The sequence below is a fragment of the Mauremys reevesii genome, linkage group 3 (genome assembly GCF_016161935.1).
Source record: "Mauremys reevesii isolate NIE-2019 linkage group 3, ASM1616193v1, whole genome shotgun sequence".
Taxonomy (NCBI): Eukaryota; Metazoa; Chordata; order Testudines; family Geoemydidae; genus Mauremys; species Mauremys reevesii.
In genome coordinates this window covers 28046940-28072767 of record NC_052625.1, presented here as the reverse complement: position 1 = coordinate 28072767, position 25828 = coordinate 28046940, and the positions used below count along the sequence as shown (strand labels likewise).

The 25828-nt window shown below is 46.3% G+C and overlaps 1 protein-coding gene across 1 annotated transcript in view; it reads right to left on the bottom strand.

Annotated features, from left to right (window-relative positions):
- Positions 1 to 25411, bottom strand: part of FOXN2 (forkhead box N2) — a 166262-nt gene extending 140851 nt beyond the window's left edge. Inside the window, exon 1 of the mRNA XM_039532691.1 lies at positions 24708 to 25411. The gene's annotated coding sequence lies outside the window, so the exon portion shown is untranslated. The remainder of the gene's footprint in view (positions 1 to 24707) is intronic.
- Between the last annotated feature and the right edge of the window lie 417 nt (positions 25412 to 25828).

Sequence of the window (25828 nt, the reverse complement as noted above, 5' to 3'; positions counted from 1 at the left end):
GACACACACCCAGCCCCCAGTCCTGACTCCTGCACCCTCACACATATCCAGCCCCCCCACTCCCCATGCCCTGACTCCTGCACCTCCCCCCACATCCCCACCCTGAGCACCAAATGGGAGCTCCTGCACCCCTGCCCCCCCATTCCCATCTGTGCCCCTCACACCAAATGGGAGCTGCCCCAAGTAAGCGCTCCACACCCCAACCTCCTGCCCCAATCCTGAGCCCCCTTCCTCACCCTATCTCCTGGCCAGACCCTGCACCCCAACCTCTAGCCTGCTCCTGCACCCTAACTCCCTCCCAGACCCTGAACCCCGGCCCTGTGCTCAGTGCACCCCTACCCTCAGCTCAGTTCAGAGAGAGATGAAGAGAATGGGCTAGAACTATGGAGAAAGTAGGTACCTGCTCTATGTGGGCAGGGGGGTGGGGGATGGATCCTGTTTACTCCCTCCCCAGCCTGCTGCACTTGCAGTTTACCCCTGGCTCCCCCTTGCTCGAGGGACCAACTCTAGCTCCTGCCCCACTGCGCTTTTGCCCCTGGCCCTGCCTTGCTCCAGTCAGCAGGGACTAATCCTCCTCCCATGCCCCACAGTGCTCATCTTGCCCCTGGCCCCTGCCTTGCTCCAGCTGGGGACCAGTCCTTCCCCCGCACCATGCCCTACTGTCAGGGTGGATAAAAATCAATGACTTTAAAAAAATCAGATTTTTTTATTTAAATCAGATTTTTGAGGAAAAAAACAATCTAAAGATAGTTTTAATTAAGATACATTATAATGCATCATGGAATAGGGATTATAAATTCTAATTCTATAGTATGAGACAATATATTCATGTAATGTTTGAGAAAAGTTTTGTAAATGAGTTCTAATAGTTCATGGATTAGGGACCCAATCTTATGGGGTGCCACAGGTTTCTGTATAGATTATTTAGGTTAATCTTTCTATCTACCCAATGGGACTCAGTGCTCAGTCTAGAAGATACCATCAGAGATGCTTAGTTTTACAGTTCTCAAACTGTGGATTTGTGTCTCCAGAGGTAACATGCTTGTTAATAGCAAAAATATTTTAAATGAATAAATAATATATAGAGGTGAGGAATAACAGACCTCAGCTCAATTGTCCCTCTGTAAATTTGTGTACACAGAGTCAATCCCTTACCTCTTTCTAAAAGTGAAAAGTTTCAAAAAGTTCAGTGAATAGACGATTGTTGGGGGCGGAATAGATCTGGACCAGGAGAAGAAGTCTGGAGATAAATGTGAGAAGTGAGGGACATATGCTTTTTTGTTAAAATATTATGTTTGCTAATGAAGAAAAAAATCCAGAATACTTAATGTTGTTGTTTTAGTTAAATAAAACAATTTAAAAGTTTGTCTGATGATGTTCTCCTCCTAATACGGCCTGGCAAGAAAATCCTCCAAATATTAATGATTAACCTGTTGAACTGGAGATAGTTCACCTCCCAATGACTTCATAAATATCTGCTTCAATTACCTTTGGTAAATGAAATAACCAAACAATCATTCATTTTCTGATATAGCTGTAAAACTCATCTGAAAAGTTTTCAAAATAAATCACTGTTTAAAAATGTACAGTGTGTACCTTCTAAAAATGAAATCTACATCTATCTCTGAGTTGTGAAGAATATGTATTAACAATCAACAAGAATGCACTTTTATGTAGAAAACCATGATTAAATTAAGGCTTCCTGACTAGTGATTTAAATCATGATTTAAATAAAATCCACCCTGTCCGCTGTGCTCTTGCCCCTACCCCTTCATTCCCCAGGGGGGTCCACAAATATGTTTGGCGCTGGGCCCACAAAAAGTTAATCCGGCCCTGCTCCTGACTGCTTCCTATAGCCAAAACTTAACTTCCATCTCACACTCCCCAGTCCTTTGTTCCTGAGTTGGGGAGATGCGGCTCAGTGCCCCTGCTGAGAGGTAGGGAAATCCATTTCTCTCTGGGTTGTTGGTTGCTAGGTGTCCATGTCCAGGCAATTGGATTTCCCATTGTCTTCTCAAGAGCTCCACTTATGTGGGACTTAAGGCCCCAGACAGCTAGGAGCCATTCACACCTGAGTTTCTGATCATCTGCAGAGAACAAACAACCCTTTTAACCCCCTAGGTAACACTGCAGCACATAGAGGAAACTGAGGCACACATCAGCTTCATTAAAAAATTACAGGAATTCCCACTTTCTCACACCTTTGTCTTGTGACTTAGCCCTCCAGCCATGTCACGTCCAGTCCCACCCTTTCCAGGGTAAACCAGCATTCAAATCAACTGTAGTCCCGTGACTGTATGTCAGGTCATCAGCCTGAATCAAGGCCTGATATTCCTTCTGGACTTTGTGTCTGGCGTCTTCATTCTAGCCTTCTCAGTGAGGCAGTAGAAGAACCAAATCTCTCCCTCTACCCTGGGCTCAAGCCCAGGGACCTTTTTGCAAGCAATTAACATCTGCCTCAGCCCTCTTACTTCTTCCTTGGCTACTTCCTATGTCATAAGAACATAAGAACAGCCGTACCGGGTCAGACCAAAGGTCCATCTAGCCCAGTATCCTGTCTACCGACAGTGGCCAATGCCAGGTGCCCCAGAGGGAGTGGACCTAACAGGCAATGATCATGTGATCTCTCTCCTGCCATCCATCTCCATCCTTTGACAAACAGAGGCTAGGGACATCCTGGCTAATAGCCATTTATGGACTTAACCACCATGAATTTATTCAGTTCCCTTTTAAACGCTGTTATAGTCCTAGCCTTCACAACCTCCTCAGGTAAGGAGTTCCACAAGTTGACTGTGCGCTGCGTGAAGAACTTCCTTTTATTTGTTTTAAACCTGCTGCCTATTAATTTCATTTGGTGACCCCTAGTTCTTGTATTATGGGAATAAGTAAATAACTTTTACTCTAGTGGTATTCCCCAAGGGTCAGTCCTAGGACCAATCCTATTCAATTTATTCATAAATGATCTGGAGAAAGGGGTAAACAGTGAGGTGGCAAAGTTTGCAGATGATACTAAACTGCTCAAGATATTTAAGACCAAAGCAGACTGTGAAGAACTTCAAAAAGATCTCACAAAACTAAGTGATTGGGCAACAACATGGCAAATGAAATTTAATGTGGATAAATGTAAAGTAATGCACATAGGAAAAAATAACCCCAACTATACATACAATATGATGGGGGCTGATTTAGCTACAACGAGTCAGGAAAAAGATCTTGGAGTCATCGTGGACAGTTCTCTGAAGATGTCCATGCAGTGTGCAGAGGCGGTCAAAAAAGCAAACAGGATGTTAGGAATCATTAAAAAGGGGATAGAGAATAAGGCCTAGTCTACACTGGGGGGGGGTGTCGAACTAAGGTACGCAAGTTCAGCTATACGAATAGCGTAGCTGAACTCGAACTACCTTAGTTCGAACTACTCACCCGTCCAGACTTCACTAGTAGGGTGGTGAAGAACTGGAATGGGTTACCTAGGGAGGTGGTGGAATCTCCTTCCTTAGAGGTTTTTAAGGTCAGGCTTGACAAAGCCCTGGCTGGGATGATTTAGTTGGGTTTGGTCCTGCTTTGAGCAGGGGGTTGGAGTAGATGACCTCCTGAGGTCCCTTCCAACCCTGAGATTCTATGATTCTATGATTCTATGCTGGTTGTGTGATTTCTCATTTTCTAGGGACCCCAATTTGAGACAAGTTTGCTTTGCAAAAGTGCTGAGCACTCAGAGCTACAACAGAAGTCAATGGGAACTGTGCTTTGAATATATAAAGGACCGTATAATGCTAAACGTCTCTGAAAAAATCAGGCAATCGACATCTCACATTGGGCACTCAAAATTAGCATACAGTTTTGACACTAATGTCACTCCCAAGCCAGAATATTTTAAACTGAGATTCCCCCTATAAGGATTTTCCTTTATTAAGTCTCTTACAGAATATTAGTTAGTTTTTAGCCACACAAGTCCAACCCTTGTTTTCCCTTGATTTAGGGATCCCACAGCCCTCTGTCTAGGCCTGTGTATTATACTTCCCATAGGTTCCCCTGCACCGACACTTTAGGTGAAGAGTCCCACAGCCCTCCTCTTGCTCCTTCTGGGGCCATTGTACAAACTGTCCATACTGTAACATTTGTGAATGAAACAAGATTGACTAGTCACAGTGCAGTTTTGCCAGTATTACTGTGTCTACACTATGGGTATCTGCCAGCACAACTGCATTGGTCAGAGATCACATCTCTTCATACCCATGGTCAATATAGGTATGCCAGCACAAGTCTATACTATAGACATGGCCTTCATATATTCCGAATCTCACACCCCATCTACTGTCTGAACACTGAGAAGAGAGACTGAGCTTTTGTACTAAAAACAAGCTGCCAGTAACCAGTGCAAGCAGCAGTTCTGAACAAAAGGCAGATGGACAAATTCCCTGCTGGTGTAAATACTGTATGTAATGCCATTGAAGTCAATGGAGTGAATGGTTCATGTTTATGCCAGCAGTAAATTTGTCTCCAAAGTTCCTTAATTAATTTCTTGAACGCGTTTACTTGTTAGTTTGTGTATTGTGTACTGCATACTGTATAAATAGTTAGAACAAGCTTTCTGATAAAAGAACACATTATTCTATATGAAAAGCAGAAATGTTTCCAATACTAGACATATAGGACCAAATTCAGACCTAGTGTCAATAAAATGGTTCCCATAGCATTGTGTATCACCATCATCCCAAACCCTTCCTAAAATAAACTAACTTGGCTTCAGTATCATTTTAAATGGAAAAATAAAATAAAGACGAAGCAGTTTACAGAGAAAAATCCAAGTTAGACATCTCCATACATCAGTGCAAATTGCATCCAATAATTCCAGAGGCTAAATTTGCACTCTACAGAACAGAGAGTTGGGGCAAAATCCTGTTAACACTGAACTCAATGTGAGTTTTGCCATTGAGATCAGGGAGAACATAATTTGGCCATTGGTGAAAGTCAGACTCATTTCGTACACCCACAGAATGCCAAGTGGATACAAGTCACGTCTTTGCCAGTTGCACCAATTTTCTGATCAATGTATAACTCAGTCCTATTTATGTCACCTCTGAATTTCATCTTGACTTCTCTCATGTTTTGTACAGCATTAACCCTGCTGTCAGTGCTTAACAATTAACTATTACAAGAGAGGCAGGTGCGTAAAAGGAAAGTGCTAGAACCTCCATAATGAACAATCGTCAAATAGCCTGCATAAAGGGGAACTTTCCTCCTAATCCCTGACAGTTTGTAATTGCCTTATGTCCTGAAGCATGAGGGTTCTCTCTCTTATATATATATATATATATATATATATATATAGTATTTTCACAGGCTAGTCACTCCTACAGGTGGCACCTCTGCCTGGTTGCTCTGGGGAATACCTCTCTTCCAGATCCACCCCCCATCCCCCATTGCGGTCTCTCAATCTGTTTTCCTCTCTCTCGCTAGCCCCTCTCTCACTCCAGGAGCTTCAGCTTCCTCTTCATGACTCAGCCCCCTCAGCCAAAACATTTGCCCACCCCTGCTTTAAGGTATGCACTTCCCTCAGGGCCAGGCTCCTACTCTTTTTCTGGGATCCCTTCTTCCCACTCTAATGCACAGAGGATGACTGCAGACTTCCTCACTTCAACCCTTTCTGTTGCTAGCTTCCTGGCTTTATAGTAGCCCAGCCCATGCCTGCTCAGGTGAGCTTCATCTTTCAATCAGGAGTTGTGCTGCCAGCCTAATCCCCTCATGTGGGGGTCTATCACATTAATTGGCCTTTTTTGAGCTTCTTTAACTCTTTTAGGGTTGGTATGGAGTGGACACCCCCTCACATGTATCTGTCCAATGTAACTGCGGATGTTTTTATTATCTATATAAATAAATGTCTAATGCTGAGATTTTTAAAGATATTTTTAATGTAATGTTCCATTCAGCATTGCAACACCTTATTTAAGAGCCTAAATCTAATTGACTTTCAATCAATGTTGACTCCCAAGTACCTAAATCCATTTTGAATATGAGATTTAGGCTCCTAAATCAATTAGGTATTGCTATGCTGAGAGTAGCAATGCCTAAATACCTTTAAAAATCCGGCCCTAATCCTTTTATGAATTCTGCTTAGCTCTTGATCAGATGATAGTTGGTGGGAATGAGTTCTGCAAATTGTGTTTTGTGTAAAAAAAAGTATTTCCTTTATTAGCGTTAAATGTGTAGCCCTTAACATTCATTGGATGGGAAAGAATAAATAGGAGCAGTTAAATAATAGTGTCCATTTACATTCCCCCATTATTGTGTCCCCTCTTATTTATCTCCTTTCTAAACTTAAGTCCCCAGGCTATTTCTGTTTCTCTTCAAACAGAAACCTTTCAATGTGGCTAATAATTTTTGTTATCTATCTGCTGATCTCTTTTATTTCTGTTGTCTCTTTTGAGCTGGGTTGACCAGAACTGATCACAGTACTCAGTACCAGTGATTTATAATATGTCAATAATCTTCATTGTTTTCTATCCCATTTTATTTATTGTTTGCTTTTTGACGACTGCTATATTCTAAGAACATAACGATAAATAATTTCCAAACTCGTTTTTTTTTATTATAACTTTCTTGGACAACATAAATATATCTGACTGAATAACAGTCTTCAGTTAGACGGTTTTTCCATTGATTGTCCAGTTATTCATCAGTACTTTCCCCTATTCAACCAGCTCTATTTAGAAGATCAAAAACTATTAATTGAATTATTCATAATTTTTCTGGCAGTCAGTGAGTAGTTTAGTCACAATTTTTTAAAATTATTTAGCCAGCCCTAAATGTAAGAGTTGGATTTCTTAGCAAAAGTAACTACAAGTTAATGTTCGGGGAAAAAACCTGTTATATATATATATGTTTAGAATTTTAGCAGGAGTCTGTAATAAGTGAGCAGAGGAAAGGATCCATATTGCTACAGACTGTGAATCAAAAACAAAAACCAGGAAAAAGAAAAACGGAAACAAAATGACAGAAGTTTCCCAAGACAGAGCTTGGAGATATATATATATATATATATATATAATGTCTATATCTATCTATCTACATATATATATATATATATATATATATACACACACATGCACATACCTTTAACATAGATAGATAGATAGACCTATATAACCTATAGATATAGATATAAAGTTGATAACACTTTCCTAGATGCCTTAGCTGTAGCTAATTTGCAGACAGATATGACTAGCATACTTTGACTATATATATATATGCTACACAGCATCTGATATCACAGTAGTTATATAATTATGCGGTGTCATGTCAGCAGTGGGCACCCATCCAGTAACATTTAGTAGCTCAAAGGAGTAATTTGAGCTGCATCTTACACCTGTGGTGTGAAATGTTGTTCTTTGTCTGTTATGTATTTGAAAATGGAGCCCATTTCTATTGCTGATGTTGTGACTGTGTTGAGCAGTACTGTTAGAAGCAAATCAGAATATTACGAACACAGTACAAGATACAAATTATAATTTTTGCCTGTGAAATCGAAGTATGCTAGTCATATCTGTCTGAAAGTAAGCTACAGCTAAGACATCTAGGAAAGTGTTATCTATGCAATAGCGATATTTAGCATTTTGTTTCACTTTATTTTTAGCTTGGTTCCTCCTCTTTCTCCCCACATCTAAGACCATCAGTTCAAGGCAAGGATCCAACAACAATAGAATTGCAAGCCAAGAATTAAGCTCACAATTTTAAAACCAGAGCCTAGATATGATAGGCTCCTCTGTTTACTATTGCAGAGTACAAAAACAAAACACAACCACCACCAAAACAAACAAACAAAAACTTTAACATTTAGCTTCACATAGAGGGGAAAACAAGTTGCTCCTTCCCTGGGCTCAAATATGCTGTGATCATGAAAATCCTGAGAAGTCAGATGAAATTTACATAAAACACTAAAACTCTTTTGTGTATGTTCTTTCTATATATTTAAATCTCACATGGGAATGTGGTTTGAATGTAAACACTTAAAGCTATGGCCTTAACAGTAGGCACTTTTGTATATTCATGCATCTGCTACTCTCCTTAGTCTCCCTTGGTCTTGAATGATCAGTTCTCTTTAGACAATTAGCATCTTGTGTCCAAAAGAGTAATTTGGCCCTATCCATCCCATTGTCTTTTATGCTCAGCAAATAAATAAATGAATAAATAATTACAGCTTTCAATTAAAAGCATAAAACTGATAAGGGATTTAAAAATCTTTATTGTGATGTGATGAAATTTATAGGAGTTGGAATGCATTATATCTGAGTAATGAAAATTATCATTAAAAGGTATTAAGTACATAGATTACTGACTACCTTACTACAAACAACAGCAGCTTTCACTAGTGCATGTTGCCTGTGTTTGCACAATAACAAACCCTGGGAAGGCCAACTCACTTTAAGAACAGGAATTTCTTGAGCTAATTGGGTGAAATAACAATGGAGTGTAATAGCCGCAATTAGCAACACTAATGTTCAAGACATAAACAGGCAGTTCACAGATGCATACAATAGGACTTAATCATTAAATTGGGATCTTCAGCAAAGGAAAGGGTTAATTTGGGGACCATGTTTTGCCAAATCCCCACAGATAACAGATTTGTCATGCTGTAACCACCACCAAGACCACTTTACTATTATTTGACATGTTTAGTGGCCAGATATTCCTCTGCTTTTACATGATCTGAGGTGAGCAAACATGCACAGGATGGAGCAGAGCGTCCATGTGGGGAGCAGTGACCCTGCTGTGGGTACTCAACATGCTGTAGGTAAATGTGGAGAGTTTGAACACATGCCAAGGCAGGAAAGAGCCAGAGCCAGAGAAACTGCTCTAGTAGTTTTCAAACTGCAGGTCGTGAACCAGTACTGCATCATGGAATGTAAGGCGCAGGGTCATGATGGCTCTGGTCAGCACTGCCAACCGGGTCATTAAAAGTCCCGTTGACAGTGCTGCCTGGCTAAGGCAGGCTAGTCCCTACCTGTTCTGAGCAGGTCTAGCTCCTAGGAGGTGGGGGGGGAACACGGGGCTCTGTGCGCTGCCCCCACCCCGAGCACTGGCTCTGCACTCCCATTGGCCGGTTCCCTGCACTCCCATTGGCCTGCACTCCCATTGGCCTGCACTCCTGGCCAATGGGAGCTGAAGGGGGCAGTGCCTGCAGGCAAGAGCCACACAGAGCTGCTTGAGCGCCTCCACCTAGGAGCTGGACCTGCTTCTGGGGCTCAGTGTGGTCTGTGGTGCCAGGACAGGCAGGAAACCCGCCTTAGCACCCCCACTGCACCACCAACCAGGAGCCGCCTGAGGTAAGCCCGTGCCTCAACCCCATGCCCCAATCCCCTGCCCCAGCCCTGAGCCCCCCCAAACCCAGAGCCCCTTCCTGCACCCCAAACCCCTCATCCCTGGCCCCACCCCAGAGCCCTGACCTCCTCCCACACTCCAACCTCCTGCCCCAGCCCAGAGCACCCTCCCACACCCTAAATCCCTCATTCCCGGTCCCACCCCACAGCCCTCACCCCGCACCTCAACCCTCTGTCCCAGCCCTGAGCTCCTTTCACACCTGAAATCCCTCATCCCCGGCTCAGTTGGGTCATGGGCATCAACAATTTTCTTCAGCTCGGTCACCAGAAAAAAGTTTGAAAACCACTGCTCTATAATATGCTCTTCTAGACGTCCAGAAAATTTCCAATTAGAAATCCATGTGATAGCTAATCCTGGTAGAAGCACTAGCTGTGCATTTCTAATATGTCCTCACTGTAGTAACTAGGTACCAATATTTTTAAGAAAATCATATATTACATAAATTACACCTAGAATCCACCTTTATGTGCTTCAACTGATATTATTTAAGATTTTTTGGGGGGATTATTATTAATTCCATGAGAAATGGCAATGGCCATTCATCATGGAAGACAGGCTTGTGCATATAGCTGGGTCCTGTATTGTGCCCTGAAGGTAGACAGACGGACTCTCCTGATCTTTGGAAGTGGGGGAGGAGTTTCACAGCCAAGGCCCTCAACCAAGAATACCTCATCCATGATTCCCTAGAGTATCATCTCAGGTTACAGGTTACATCAACAGCAATGTCTCCATAAAGCATACCGATCCTGGAGACTCAGAGAGTTCAGTAGTTTTCAAAAAAGTCAAGCCCTCCTAGCAGCCCCATCCCTATAAATTATGGTGCCCAATGCAGCCAGAGCACCTGCTTCGCCCTCCCGTGGGGGGGGCACTCACGCTCAAGGGCTGCAGAACTGCAGAGGCAGGAGCTGTGGGGGGGATGCTTTGGGGGGGCCTCACATTGGGTCCAGGGGATTAGTGAGGGGCCTGGCACCAGGAGCAGGAAGTGGAGTGACCCAGCCCCAGCCTGCTCATCTCCCCCCGCCCCAGCCGTGTTGCTTGGGGGGGGGGAGGCATTGGGGAAAGGACCTCTCCCTGCATTCACTGGTAGCAGGAAGTGGAGCAATCCAGCCCCAGCCTGCTCTGCTTTCCCCACCCCGGTCTCAATCGTGTCACTTAGGGGAGGGGGAAGGACCGCCCCAAGCACTCACTGGCAGCGGGAAACAGAGTGATGCGGCTGGGAGCTGGCGGAGTAGAGCGGGCTGGGGCCAGGTTGCTCCACTTCCCACTGTTGACAGTGAGTGTGGGGTTGCGCCCGACCCCTGCTGCTGGCACAGGCCCTCTGATAATCCTCGGGGCTGGGTCCATTGCTGGGGGAAGAGGCTTGAGGGGAAGAGGTAGAATGGGGGCAGGCCGGGAGCGGAGCAGGGGGGAAGACTAAGAGATGGGCGGAGGGAGTTGTCCTGGGCCCCACAGCCCCTAGGGACAGCCTATCCCCAAGCAGTGGGCGCAGCACATCAGCTTAGGGCACCATGAAATCTGAGGCAATTTGGTGTCTCAAATTTCATGGTACCCTACGCAGCTGCATATTCTGTGTATGCCTAGGGACGGCCCTACCTCCTAGCCTGTAAAGAGTTTTCAGAATGAGTACAAAGTGGTTCTGGAATCCTATAGTGAGCCTATGGGCACTTGTGTGATGTGTTCTCTTCAGTCTCGCTTATATGAGATATCAGCTTCAGCATGTTGTACCAGATGGAGCTTCTGTGTGGCTTTCATGTTCAGCCCCATGTAGAATGTGCATTTCTTCAAACCTAGAGGAAGGTGTTAAATATTATCAGAGAATCATAGAAATGTAGAACTGGAAGGGACCTTGAGAGGTCATGTAGACCAGTGGTCACCAACCCATCGATTGCAATCGACTGGTCAATCCTGGGGACTCTCCCAGTCGATTGTGATCTCTGGCGGTGTAGCAGAGCTGCTGCTAAGGCATTCCCCCTGCCCTTATGGCCCCATGCTGCTCCCAGAAGTGGCCAGCATGGCCCCATGGCCTTGGGCGGGGGCGGGGGAAGGACAGGAGTCTCTGTGCGCTGCTCCTGCCTGCAAGCACTGCCCCCATAGCTCCCATTGGCCGGGAACTGTGGCCAATGGGAACTTTGAGGGTAGTGCTTGCAGAGAGGTGCAGCACGCAGAGCCACGTGCCCCTTGTCCCCCTCCCAGGGGCTGCAGAGGCACGTTGGCCCCTTCCGGGAGCAGTGCGGGGCCAGGGCAGGCAGGGAGCCTGCCTTAGCCTTGCTGCGCCGCCAACTGGGAACCGCCCACGGTAAGTGCCACCCAGCAGGAGGCCGCACCCCAACCCTCAGCCCTGAGCCCCCTCCTAGAACCAGCACCCCAAACCCCTCGTGCATGCCAACCCCCTGCCCCAGCCCTGATGCCCCTCCCAGAGCCTGCACCCTGCACCCCCTCCTGCACCCCAGCCGGGAGCCCCCTCCTGCACCCAAACACCATGCAGCATATGAGGGTCGCAGCTTGGAAGTGCTGCTCGACCCAGCCCAGGGACATATAAGGGGTCAGCTTGGGAGTGCTGATTAACCTGGTCCTCTCAGATGTGCTCTGTTAATGTGTGTATGTGTGTGTGTGTGTGTGTTCATCTGATTTTAGGGCTGGAAAAACCCAGCCCTGGGGAACGTAGGTCCTGCAGTATAGCTCCATTGGTAGGGAACTTGCAGAAGGGAGAAGTAGAGCTCCGTATAAGAACACAAGTGACACAAGGAGTACATTGATAGAATTACAGAAAAAACTCCTCCCCCAGAAGAGTAACCCCAATAAATGAGCATACCCCAAAGTAGTGGGCAAATCTGGTAACTAATTGGTGGAGAATGTGGGCAGCATGTGACCCTAATCAAGTAGTACTTGTTGAGCAGTTGCTGCAGAGTGGGGAAACCAAGGCACAGACCTAAGCAAACTGTTTCTTCCTTTTTCAGACTAAGCTCCTTTAGTGAGGTCCCTCTCTCATAGAATATTTGGTAACATCCTGTAACTGTGCAATAAGGAGTTAAAGAGTTGTACCTTAAAAATAAAGAATTTAGAGCAATACTGTGACTCTGTGTGATTCTACAGCTAATGTGTGTGCTGCCAGAGGCCTGATAACCTAATTCAGCAAAACAGGAGAGGGAGCCCAGGCTAGTGGAGCAGGCAAGCTCAGTGAAATCCCAGTACATCAGGTGTCATCCCAGAAGGGGGGGTCCAACCCCTCACATCTATAAAAGATGGTCAGTGAAATCATGATTTGTCTTCACTACCCCACAATTCAATACCTGAAAGAACCTCTGGAAGACAAAGAATTTGGAATGGGGGAGGGGAACACAGAAAAGGCAGCCTGTGCCTCAAGAATCTGCAAGCCTGCTTGTATCATCAGTCAGGGTGAAAGATTGCTAATTCAAATCCTATCTATCTAGTATATTAGTCTTAGTTTGCATTTTTGTTTATTTGCTAGGTAATCTGCTTTGATCTGTTTGCTATCACTTATAATTACTTAAAATCTATCATTCTGTAGTTAATAAACTTGTTTTTATCTTAACCAGTGTGTTTTTGAATGAAGTGTTTGGGAAAATCTCAGCTTGATAAACTCAGGCGTGTTGCATCAACGGGGAAGCGAACTAATTTAATGAGCTTGCACCACACAGACCCCTGTGCAGTGTGAGCTGGTCTAATTCTGTGTTTATACTCCAGTAAGGGTGCAAGGCTTGGGGGCTGGGAAATTGACTGGTGCCTGCTGTTTGTCCATGGTTTAGGTAAAGCACTCAGGTGACTCTTTTGTGTGTGTGGTGCCACCTGCTGTTGTATTGGGTGATAACAGGGCCTGGAGAAGCTGGCTGGCATCATCATCAGAGCGGTGTGAGAGAAGCCAACCCAGCTGAATTGTTAGGGGGCACAGGGGTTCCAGTGGCTACCAGACTGCACCCTGGGGTGCCAAAAAGCAGCCAGTGGCAAACTGAGTGAGCGGAGAACAGAGGACAGGCAAACAGAGTGCGTTTGCTTGGGGGGAGTTCCCACAAAGTTGTTTTTTGCCTTTCAGGCTTCTGTGAGCAGTAAATACAACACATGCAGAGGCTCTTAGAAGGAAGATATTATGGATAGTGAGCGATCAGCTGTTGTGACCTGCACAGAATGTGCCATGTTTGTCTTTCTCCCAGACAGAAGCAACTTCATCTGTACAAAGTGCAAGCTGGTCGCCATATTGGAGGAGAAGGTTCAAGGACTAGAGACTCAGTATCAACCCTGCGTTGCATCAGAGAAAATGAAGACTTTCTGGATAGAAGTCAGTGTTTCGTACTGCAGGCACAGCATGCTGAAGAATCAGAGAGGGTAGTGCAGAACGGGGAAGAAAATTGGCAGCATGTGACCTCCAAAAGAAGAAGGAGGAGAACCCATGTATCCTCAATGCAGATAGAGGTAAGAAACTGTTTTCAGGATCACTGCACAGGTACTACAGCGGAAAGTGGTTTGGAAGAGTCATCTGAGGGAAGGGATCAGAAGGAGACCCCATCGACCGGAAAGCATGGGCTGCATTATCCTAGGGATGGGGGTTCTATGACCACCACTCCCAAGAGGAGGAGATGGGTGCTGGTGATCAGGGACTTCCTCGTAAGAGGAATGGAGTCATCCATCTGCCGTCCAGACCGGGAGACTCGAGAAGCATGCTGCTTACCTGGAGCTAGAATTCAGGATGTGGTGGAGTGTCTGCCGAGATTGATCAAGCCCTCAGACCACTACCCTTTCCTACTTCTCCATGTGGGAACCAATGATACTGCCAAGAATGACCCTGAGCGAGTCACTGCAGGGCGGGAGGGATAGCTCAGTGGTTTGAGCATTGGCCTGCTAAACCCAGGGTTGTGAGTTCAATCCTTGAGGGGGCCCTTTAGGGATCTGGGGCAAAAATCTGTCTGGGGATTGGTCCTGCTTTGAGCAGGGGGTTGGACTAGATGACCTCCTGAGGTCCTTTTCCACCCTGGTATTCTATGATTCTATGAAACATGGCCCTGAGATAAAGGAGTTCTTGTCCATCCCTGTTGAAGAAAAAGGCCCAGATAGGGATCATCGAATTGTGGAGGTAAATGTGTGGTTACGCAGGTGGTATCAGAAAGAGGGCTTTGGATTCCTCAACTATAGGATGTTGTTCTAGGAAGAAGGATTTCTAGGAAGAGATGGGATCCACCTCACTAAGAGAGGGAAGAGCATCTTTGCAGGCAACCTTGCTAACCTAGTGAGGAGGGCTTTAAACTAGGTTCACTGGGGGATGGTGACCTAAGCCCAGAGGTATGTGGGCAGGTGGGCTACAAGGAGGAGGGTGCAACAGGGGAGGCTTCCTGATTCATACTGAGAAAGCAGGGCAATCAGCTAGTTATCTTAGGTGCCTGTACACGAATGCAAGAAGCTTGGGAAACAAGCAGGAAGAATTGGAAGTCCTGGCACAGTCAAGGAACTATGATCTGATTGGAATAACAGAGACTTGGTGGGGTAACTCACATGACCGGAGCACTGTCATGGATGGGTATAAACTGTTCAGAAAGGACAGGCGAGAGAGAAAAGATGGAGTATGTAAGAAAGTAGTATGATTTCTCAGAGCTCCAGTATGAAACTGGAGAAAAGCCTGTTGAGAGTCTTTGGATTAAGTTTAGATGTGAGAGCAACAAGGGTGATCTTGTTGGCAGGAATCTGCTATAGACCAGGAGGATGAGGTAGACAAGGCTTTCTTTGGACAACTAACAGAAATTTCCAGATCACAGGCCCTAGTTCTCATGGGGGACTCCAGTCACCCTGACATCTTCTGGGAGAGCAATACAGCAGTGCACAGACAATCCAGGAAGTTTTGGAGCATGTTGGGGACAACTTCCTGGTGCAACTGCTGGAGGAACCAACTATGGGCAGAGCTCCTCTTGACCTGCTGCTCAAAAACAGGGAAGAATTGCTAGGGGACATAGAAGTGGGTTGAAACCTGGGCAGCAGTGATCATGACATGGTCAAGTTCAGAATCCTGACAAAAGGATAAAAGGAAAGCAGCAGAATATGGACCCTGGACTTCAGAAAAGCAGACTTCGACTCCCTCAGGGAATTGATGGGCAGGATCCCCTGGGTGGCTAATATGAGTGGGGAAAAGAGTCCAGGAGAGCTGGCTGTATTTTAAAGAAGTCTTATTGAGGGCACAGGAACAAAATATCCCAATGTGCAGAAAGAATAGTAAATATGGCAGGCGACCAGCTTAGCTTAAAAGAGAAATCTTCAGTGAGCTTAAACACAAAAAGGAAGCTTACAAGAAGTGGAAACTTGGACAGATGACGAGTATAAAAATATTGCTCCAGCATGCAGGGATGTAATCAGGAAGGTCAAAGCACAATTGGAGTTGCAGCTAGCAAGGGATATGAAGGGTAACATGAAGGGTTTCTACAGGTATGTTAGCAACAAGAAGGTGAAAGGGAAAGTGTGGGACCCTTACTGAATGGGGGAGGCAACTTAGTGACAGATGATGTGGAAAAAGCTGAAGTACTGCATGCTTTTTTTGCCTCGGTCTTCACAGACAAGGTCAGCTCCCAGACTGCTGCACTGGGCAGCACAGTAGGGGAGGAGGTGAGCAGCCCTCTATGGTGAAAGAACAGGTTAAGGACTATTTAGAAAAGCTGGATAAGCACAAGTCCATCGGTCCAGATCTAATGCATCTGAGGGTGCTGAAGGAGTTGGCTGATGTGATTGCAGAGCCATTGGCGATTATCTTTGAAAACTGGCGATTGGGGGAGGTCTCAGATGATTGGAAAAAGGCAAATATAGTGTCCATCTTTTAAAAAAAGGGAGAAAGAATTGAGAGAACTACAGCCTCACCTCAGTCCCTGGAAAAATCATGAAGAAAGTCCTCAAGGAATCCATTTTAAAGCATTTGGAGGAGAGAAAGGTGATTAGGAACAGTCAACATGGATTCACCAAGGGCAAGTCATGCCTGACCAACCTGATTGCCTTCTATGATGAGATAACTGGTTCTGTGGATATGGGGAAAGTGGTGGATGCAATATACCTTGACTTTAGCAAAGCTTTTGATACGGTCTCCCACTATATTCTTGCCAGCAAGTTAAAAAAGTAAGGATTGGATGAATGGACTAAAAGGTGGATAGAAAGCTGGCTAGATTGTTGGGCTTAACAGGTAATGATCAATGGTCCGATGTCTACTCGGCAGCCGGTATCAAGTGCAGTGCACCAGAGGTCGGTCCTAGCTTTAGCGTAGCTAGCGGGGTGCAGGGGAAGCAGCTGCTTCCCCTCAGCACATTTTTCAAAAGCAGTGTCTTAGTTAGGGTTTACCATGGCACCAGCAGGCGCCCCTATAATAAAGAATCCCTAGGCGAGGCCGGCGGCAGGTGTGAGCGATTTCAGTGAGGCCAGCAGCGGGTGAGCCAATGAGAGGGGTGTCTGGGAGGCAGCTGCTGGAGCTCTGGGTCCCTGCGCGGCACGGCTCAGCTCGGTGGCGGGAGGGGGGAAGCTGCTGTGGCGGCAGCCCAAGACATTTCGGCACTAGTCAGAGTGCCGGCAGCTTCGCAGTGTGGAGGGGCTGCAGCGGGATGCCCGGCTTGGAGCGTGGGAGAAGAAAGTGAGGGACGGGAGGAGGCGCTGCTGCTGCCCAGGCACAGGTGCTGCTGCTCCAGCTCTCCGGGCAGTAGGGTGCAAAGTGCCTCCTGAGCAGCACTGCCCGCAGGGGGCCTGGCCCCGGTACCAGAGCAGGGCTCCCAGCCAGTGGCGTAGCCAGGTTCTAACATCAGGGGGAGCGAACACATAAAAAAAGGCGCCACCTGACATATCAAATTGCACCTCTACCTTGATATAACGCTACCCGATATAACACGAATTCAGATATAACGGGGCAAAGCAGTGCTCCAGGGGGCTGCGCACGCACCCGGTGGGACAGCCCCTCTCATCTCTCCTAAGGGGGCTGCTCTGCAATCTGTGGCCCCTGGAAGCAGCCAGCACACAGGAGCGAGGGGTGAGGAGGGCACAGTCCCCCGCATAAGAGAGACAATCGGACAGAGGTGGGCAGGGTCTGTTGGGGGCTGCACTGGGAGACTCTCCAATGCAGCACCTAGCACCTCTGTGCATCATGAGGCCACTCGGGAAAAGGAGGCAGCAAGAGAGAGAGGCCGAGGAGGAGTGCCCTTCCCCTCCCAGCTGGGTCTGTGAGTCCCTGATCTGCAGGTACTGGGCTGCAGTGCAAGCTAGAGGGGCTGATACAGAGAAGTCAGGACCAGTCAGAGCACTTCCCATGTCATCATGAAAACTCACTCTTGGAAAGCTGGGTGAGGTAATATGGGCAGGGGGGAATATATATCAAGGTGGGTGAGGTAATATATTTTATTGGACCAGCTTCTGTTGGTGAGAGAGACAAGCTTTTGAGCTTTCACAGAACTCTTCTTTAGGAAGAAGAAAGAACTCCATGAAAGCTCCAAAGCTTGTCTCTCTCTCACACACACACCAACAAAAGTTGCTCCAATAAAAGATATTACCTCACCCACCTTGTGGCTCTAATTTCCTGGGAACATCAGGGCTACACCAACACAGCATACAAAAATGCAAGAGTCACATGAACAGCAGAGTGACCACCATAACACCAGGACACTATTTTCACGATTCATCTTAGCATAATGTCATCATCACATCAAGGAAGTAGCACCAGCACAATGAGATAAATATAGCCACATGTGCATGCCAAAAATTCACAGTACAAGCACACTGGGATCCACACAGCAGGATAGTAGTGTCAGTTTAGCTCTCAGTCTCTGAGTCCATCTCCATTAAACTAAGTCCAAAGTTTCAGCTAAACACAAGGGCAGATAGCTGTACTAACAGCAGGATCTACACTGGCACAATAGGAGGAGTTGCATGTCAGAGCACTAATTCCCAATCCCAGTGCAAGGCAATATGGGATCCAGGCACCAGGTCCTTAGAACCAGAATTTGTACTAGATACGCTACTGCTCCCAGCACTGGAGAGCGGGGATCTGCTTCTTTTCCTAGGGGGCCGCTCTAAGATCTCCTCCCTCCCAACCTTCCAACCGGCTCTGGCGCCTTCTCTCCTCCATCACTGCGGCCGCCCCATGCCAGCTTGATCCCAATCAGGCCACTACCCTCCCATCCCGTCCCGTCCAGTGGAAGCACTTCCGCTTCCCTGCGGAGGGACAGGGGAGAGGCTCAGAGGACTCGCAGTGGCACACGAGCTGGGAAGGAAGGCGGCAGCGGGGACACCGAGGCGCATGTGCAGCAGGGGAAGGGGAACATGGTGACACCATCCGGAGCGCAGGCACAGTTGGGGCCGACCCGTACCTCTTACTCCACGGCGGCCGGGTTTAGGAAGGCGAGGTGGTAGTGGCAGCACGTGCCGGATGTGGGATTGGACGTTGGAGGCTGTGGCGCAGCATTTAAAGTGAGTGGAGGGGGACTCGATCAGGCCTGCACGGTTTGGAGCGCCTCAGGCTCCTAGGCCGCGGTCTGAGGGGCGCTTCCTGGGCATGAAGCAGGCCGAGCCCCACCTGTGAGGGTGTGGAGGGGTCGGTGGCGCCCTGGGAGAGCCCATCAGAGGGGGGGAATAATGGCAGGGACTGGGAGATGTGCCTGTTGTCAGCTCACGGCATGCTCTGCCGGGGGACCTGTCCCACGTTCCCGCCGCCGGGCTACATCTGCCATGATCCATTCATTCTTCACCTGCCTGTGCTATGCGATGGATACTGGATGGGAGGTTTATGCAGGGCCCTCACCAAGGCGTCCTGCCCCAGAGAGCCCCCAGCCTGAACGAGGGAAACCCAGGGGCTAACCCAGCCAGCAGGGAGGAGAATTACAGTGAATAATATACGCTAGCCAGCAGTGGTAGTGCTGCTGGAGCTGTGAGTTGAGCGCAGCATAGCATGCAGTGAGGAGTAGATAGCCAGACGGGCGGTAATGCTCAAGAGCAAGGCCTGGGATAGGCTTGAAACAAGTTGGCCTAGCTACCTCCCGGACCGAGCCCCTCTGAAGCAGGGGGGCAGCATGGCTGTAGCGTGGCCGGAGGAGCCAGCGGGCGGGGGGGAGTGGCCGGAGGAGGAGCCAAGGGGTGTGTGGCCAGAGGAGGAGCCAAGGGGGGGAGCCTTTTTTATGTTTGCTCCCCCTGCACTTAGAACCTGGCTACGCCACTGGGTCCTAAGGCTGGTTTTGTTCAACATCTTCTTTAATGATCTGGATGATGGGATGGATTGCACCCTCAGCAAGTTCACAGATGACACTAAGGTGGGGGGGAGAGGTAGATATGCTGGAGGGTAGGGTTAGGGTCCAGACTGACCTAGACAAATTGGAGGATTAGTCCAAAAGAAATCTGATGAGGTTTGTGGAAGAAAACAATGTCCTCACTCTGACTTTGAAGCTACAAGCCAGAGGCAGCTTTATTATGAGCAATTGCAATTGCACAGGAGAGTACACAAGGGCAAGGATTCCCCTCTCTAGGCAGGTCTCCAACAGATAAACAACTAGGGCAAACATTTATAACTTTTGTTACATACAGCTACATTTTATTTATACATATTCTTTCCTGATATCTTACTTTTCTCAGCAATTTTCTGCTACAATCTGCGTTCCATTCTTATCTAACACAAGGTCAAAATAACCTCTCACAGTTTTTTCCCACTCGCCCAGGCCCTAAATTAAAGTCTCGCATTATTAAATAGAAGAGTTAGCCTGACCCTTACTCTTCCTGGAAGACTAAGATGTCTGCGCTTTTCCCAACTTCCACACTCCCCCCTTTTGTGCTTCCAGCACAACTATCAATCTTAAACCTCCATGTTCATCAAACCTTGTATTTCTGATTCTAGATCAAATGGTTCAGCCTCATGGGTTTTGGTTGGATGCAACAACAGTGCATGTTTAGTATGAACATGAAAGGTATTATTGTTATTATTATTACATCCTTTACAACAACAATAACATAATCCTAAACTAAACAACAATACTAAAAGCATTAACATTCCCACTGTAATAATATGATGGGGTTGTTGTATAGCCTCAGTCACAAAACACAATACATCATAATTAGTACATGGAGTAGACACTCTATAGGCTGTATGAAAGGAATACTTTTCAATTTGATATATACTTTGGAGCATATGAATTTGCCCTTGTAATTCAGAGATTTTCTGGACCTCTGGTAGGAGTAAAAGCAAATTTTGGAATTGATCAGGTGCTAAGGCAGTCCAATTAAAGTGTATCTGGAACCTATTGGCAGGCCAATAAATGATATTATTGTCTGCAACAGTGGTGAGATTAAAATTTATGTCCTGCAAAGTGCTGGCCTTAACATACACACAGCTGTTATTCACTTGGAAAAGCAGGTGTCCTATCAGGATAGTTCCTTGTCCTATACCTTCCCAACAGACGTTATCATAAAGACAACTTCCCTGGGCTTCAGTTTACGTACACACTGAAGCTGTGGGGGTTCTAATGGCCAAAGTGTCCATTGACTCCCTATCCCTATCCAAATGTCGGGTGTTATTCCAGGAGCACTGACTATAAATCGGTTAGGCATACCAGGTGGTTTAATTTCCCAAATATCACAGTGAATTATCCACTCCCACATGCATCCTCCCCACGGACCCGGCAGGATTCAGGATGTGGGAGCCCACACCCCTCCAACTGGCCCGTATGCTTGGAAAGAGCACTGTGAGCGTCTGCACTTCCACCCTGAAAATCTCCAAGTATGTCTCCATGGCCACAGATCAGATGGCATTCCTGAAGCACCAGTAAGGGCAGTGTGCCAAGCCTGATGCTCAAGATCACTCTGAATGGCCATGACAGGGTCATTCAGAAAATCCTGAATTTCTGAACATGCCAGATCCCACTGCAATTCCTTTCCTGCCTCAGTGATATTCAATACCATCTCTGTCAACAGCTTCTGGGTCATTGAACTAAGGGCAGAAATAACATGTAATTCACCAACCCCAGCCTGTACCTGGGTTAACTGTGCTCCAATAATAAGACCAGTGGCCTTTTCCAGTTGCTCTAATTTCTCATCATGTTGTTGGCCTTTGTAAATATTCCAAATTGCTGCTGCACTATTGGCACCATCCCATAGGGATAACTAAGTTGTAAAGGCCTTGGCCATTGGGTTTCATCAGAGTATACGGTATTGTCTGTCTTAGGATGTGTTACAGGGGTGGTAGTGGTAGTGAGGATAATGGCGGGGGCAGTGGTCGTGGCAGCGAGGCGCCTTTACTATTCATCATCTAAAAGCCAATTAGGGAGGGCTATACATGCTGAAGGTACTTGTCTGAAGGCACAGAGCCCAGTCCCCAGAATATACCCAAACCACCACTCAGTACCACAGTCCCAAGCACTGTTCCCACAAGTTCCTCCATGCCAGGTTATGATACTCCATCTCTTCCACCAGGGCCAATTCTTAATGTCTTTTGTAGTCAAGAATCCCTGGACTTTGGCAGTTTCAGTGGAACACACATACCTTCTTCTTCTTTCCTGGAACAGTTGTGATTCAGCATCATACATGGGAGAGGTTGCCAGCACATCACCCTGTAATAACTGGGTTCCTCCAGCAGATGGTAAATGTATGGTGGTTCTGTTAGTGGACAAGGGAGAGGTTACCAGCACTTCACCTTGTCCTTTTCTCCTGCTGTCCAGAAAGAGGAAAAGAAGTACTAGAAGGAGGGACAGGCTGACCAGCAGTCAGAGGGTCATCTCAACATGGAGGGGCCTTTTTGCAGTGAGAAGCATGGGTCCAGGCAGTTAATCCTTGGCACTTCACAGTGGTATTGGTAGTTAACAGGACTTGGTAAGGGCCTTTCCAGCACGGGGTCAGAGCAGTCTTTCGTTGATGGACCTTTATGTAGACCCAGTCTCCTGGTTCCAGCGAATGGCAGGGTTGCTCAGGATCCTTGAGTAGTGCTTCTTCCACCTGTGTATACAAAGATCTGACACCTTTCATTAGTGCCTGGCAGTAATTAAGCATTGTATCATCCATCAAATGAATGTCCATCTGGGCAAGGGCCAGTGGGGGCGCAGCCAGTAGTTGCATTGGGCGCCCTGTCAGGATCTCATGTGGGCTAAGTCCAGTCTTTCGATTAGGAGTGGCCCTCATATTCATCAATGCTAATGGCAGGGCATTTGGCCATTTTAAGTTTGTTTCTGCACAAATCTTGGCTAGTTTGTTTTTCAGAATCCCATTCTGACGTTTCACTGTCCCGGCAGACTGCGGGTGGTGGGGACAGTGGAGGTTGCATTGGGTCGGCAAGGCTGCACATAACTCCTTTACAATCTGTCCAGTAAAAATGGACAGATCACTGTTGATACTCACAGGTATGCCAAACCTTGGAATGAAATCCTTAAGCAAAATTTTCACAACAGACTTGGTGTCTGCCCTTCTGCAGGGGAAGGCTTCAACACAACTTTAAAAACATCAACTAATACTAACACATACTCATAATTGCAACGTTTAGACAGTTGAATAAAATCAGTCTGAATATTTACAAAAGGTCCCCAAGGGGTGTGCTGCTTTTCTAGCTTTAACTGCTTTTCCAATATTATGTCACTGGCAGTATTATTCCAATATTATATTGCTGACCCTCTTCCCTCAGTGAGTCTCCAGGGAAGGCAGATCAGCACTACACATGGCCAACACTATTACAAGCATCACAGAGCATTGTAGGGATGGTCAAAGGTGTGTGAGTGGAAACTGGAAGTTTCCTTTACAGGTATGAGAGGCCAAGGGGGGAAGAGAAGAAGAAGAAAGGAGCATAGAACGAATGAATTCAACACTGCAACTAGCAAACTCAGTTCAAAGATAAAATGCTGGCTCCCGCCCAAGGACATTGCTCATAGCCGAGACTTGGCTGACAAACCACTTAGTATTCCAAGTTGGATAAAACAAGTATCTGCATTTAGCTCTAACTCTTCCATTTGGTTTTGAACTAGGCTGTCCTGTAGAAAATTAAACACAACAATTCTAGCCACAAGACAAAACAACACAAGGATATAGAACACAGAACACAATTTCTATTGTGCCAGTAAATGCATGGTATGTTGGATTGCTCTTTAGCTGGCATTAGCTTTCTCTAATTTTCTAAGGGATAAAAACATATTTCTACCCCTTCTGGTAGAATCAGTCATTGTTTAAAATATTTCTTTCTTCTACAAATACCCTTGCTGATTACAGGCAAAACAGAGGAATTACCCCCATTTTTTCTGTGTTTGTTTCATAGGCAGGCCAGGTTTCAGTGGCTTCTTCCTTATCAGTTGGGTAATTTGCATTAGCACACAGATGCTTCCTGGCTTGCTTTCACAAGTTAAAACTTTTACTTAAAAGGGACAAAATTAACTTTTACCAGAGTTCTGATTGTCTGTTATCTTTAACTCCTGTTTTCAAAAACACACAGTAATCCAAAAAGGAAAACACCACCTATTGTAGCCCCTTGGAGCCTAATAGGATTTGTATTAAGTAGCATTGCATATTTGCATTTTCGTCACTCCTTTTATAATATACACTACACATGTTCTTTTCCTTGACATTCCTTTCATACAATTTGGGTGGTTAAATTCCAATAGACACCCCACATGTTTTTTCTAATCCAACTAAAATGTTCATAGCCAAATGATTTTAATTAAATAGTCTTTTGCCTGGATTTATTTACAGACATTTCTTTGGAAAAGGGCCCATTTTTCCTTCAGAATGGCTGCAAAGAAACCAAGAATTCTTTTTCTTTTAGTGTTTTTACAAAATCCAACTGATAATTCCCTCCAGCAACTATAGAGTTAACTTCTTACTTTTTTTTCTTTAAATCACTTGCTTATTTTCCCAAAACGACACCCCAATCAACCCAGATTTTACCATTCAAATTATTGTTCCAGGGGTTTAAATTCCCCATGCCTATACTTACTGCTTTCCCTTAGTCCTGTCACCATGCCCCTCAGGGTTTCCAACTGGTTTTCCATTTTTTTTCTTCTCTGCCTGCCTGTCTGCTTGTCTGGGCCCGATCCTTTTTCTCTTGCTGCACCGTCCCTTTCCATAGGCACAGACTTTGTTCCACTACCAATTTAGCAAGGAGGGTGGCCTTCTCAGTTAACCTCCACCCCTCCTGGTCCTGTTCTTAAACATTCTCACTCACAAGACTAACTGAGTCCTCCCCTGTGAGGCTTACCACCTGGACAGAACGCATGGCCAACTGGCATTTTAACTGTTCAATTTTCTCTAGCTGTCAGGTACACATCTTTTCCCTTTTTCCCAACTCCTCTTATTGCCCGGTCCTGCTACGACCGGGGGTAGACCCACCTGCAATCTTTTTTTTTTCTCATACTCACAAACACGCTGCCCAGGCTGGCCAGGCCTGGGGGTAGGAGAGACAGAGAGAGAGGTGGACGGGAGGTTATCCTATGCACAGGTTGTCCAGAGGAACGCTGCAAAATAAATCTCCAACTTGCTTCCACACTTGGCTTTTTCACCCTGGAGTCTCTTGGGGCATCCCTTTCAGAGACCTTTGCTCAGTATTCCAGTCCAGGCTGGCTGCCTGTGGTTTCTTCAGCATCCCCAAACCGCACTGGCTCCAGGCTCGCAAAGGCAGACTGTTGGGTCTCACTGTGCGGCTAACCTTTGCAAATGTAATCTCAGTCCTGTAACTTGTGTTGCCTTTGTTTTGCCTCTGTCTATATTTTTCACAGTCAGCTGGGTTTTTTGGTGCCTGGCATGCAGAGCAAGGCAGACTGTGTTGATTCTTGACCTTGAATGCAGACCAGCTTTCTCTTTATCTCTAGGCTGAGCTGAATTTTCAAATTAACCTGTTCCTTTCCCTCCTCCCTTTCAGCCTTAACTAATTGGGGATATAAAGGAGCCGAGGGTGCTGATGAAGTGGTTTGAGTAGGGAGGCATCCGGATGTTTTACATTTCATTTTTAAATCCTGCACTTGAGTCTTTAATTTTTCCTGGGAGTCCTTCAGACTCTGCACTCGAGACTCATGGAGTTTCAATTGTAGCTTCCTCCCACCAATAGACAAATTGCTCCCACTGATGTAAGGGTTCCTCTGAGGTATATGATTTTATCTAGATCAAAGGTACCTTCTAGTGGGAATTGTTTAGATGGATTATCACGTGTGTAAAAATTCCATAATGCACCCTTCGATGGGGGGATTCTTAGACTGTTCCGCCCCGCCCCATCTTCCAATTACACGGGGGTGTGCCCTGTCCGCTAGGTCATAAACAGCTCATAAACTAAATTAAAATTCTTACCCTCTCACAGGGAAAGGGTCTGCTGGGTCACAGGGTTCACCGGCTAGCAGCTTAATTCCCAGACCTGGTCAGCAGCTCATGAGTAAGGGAACCTCTCCGCTGGGTCACAAGGTTCAGAACTCTCACATGGGGTAGCCCTAGGGCAGCTGGAGTCAGCTTAGTCTTAGACCTGGTCAGCGGCTCATACCACCCCTTCATT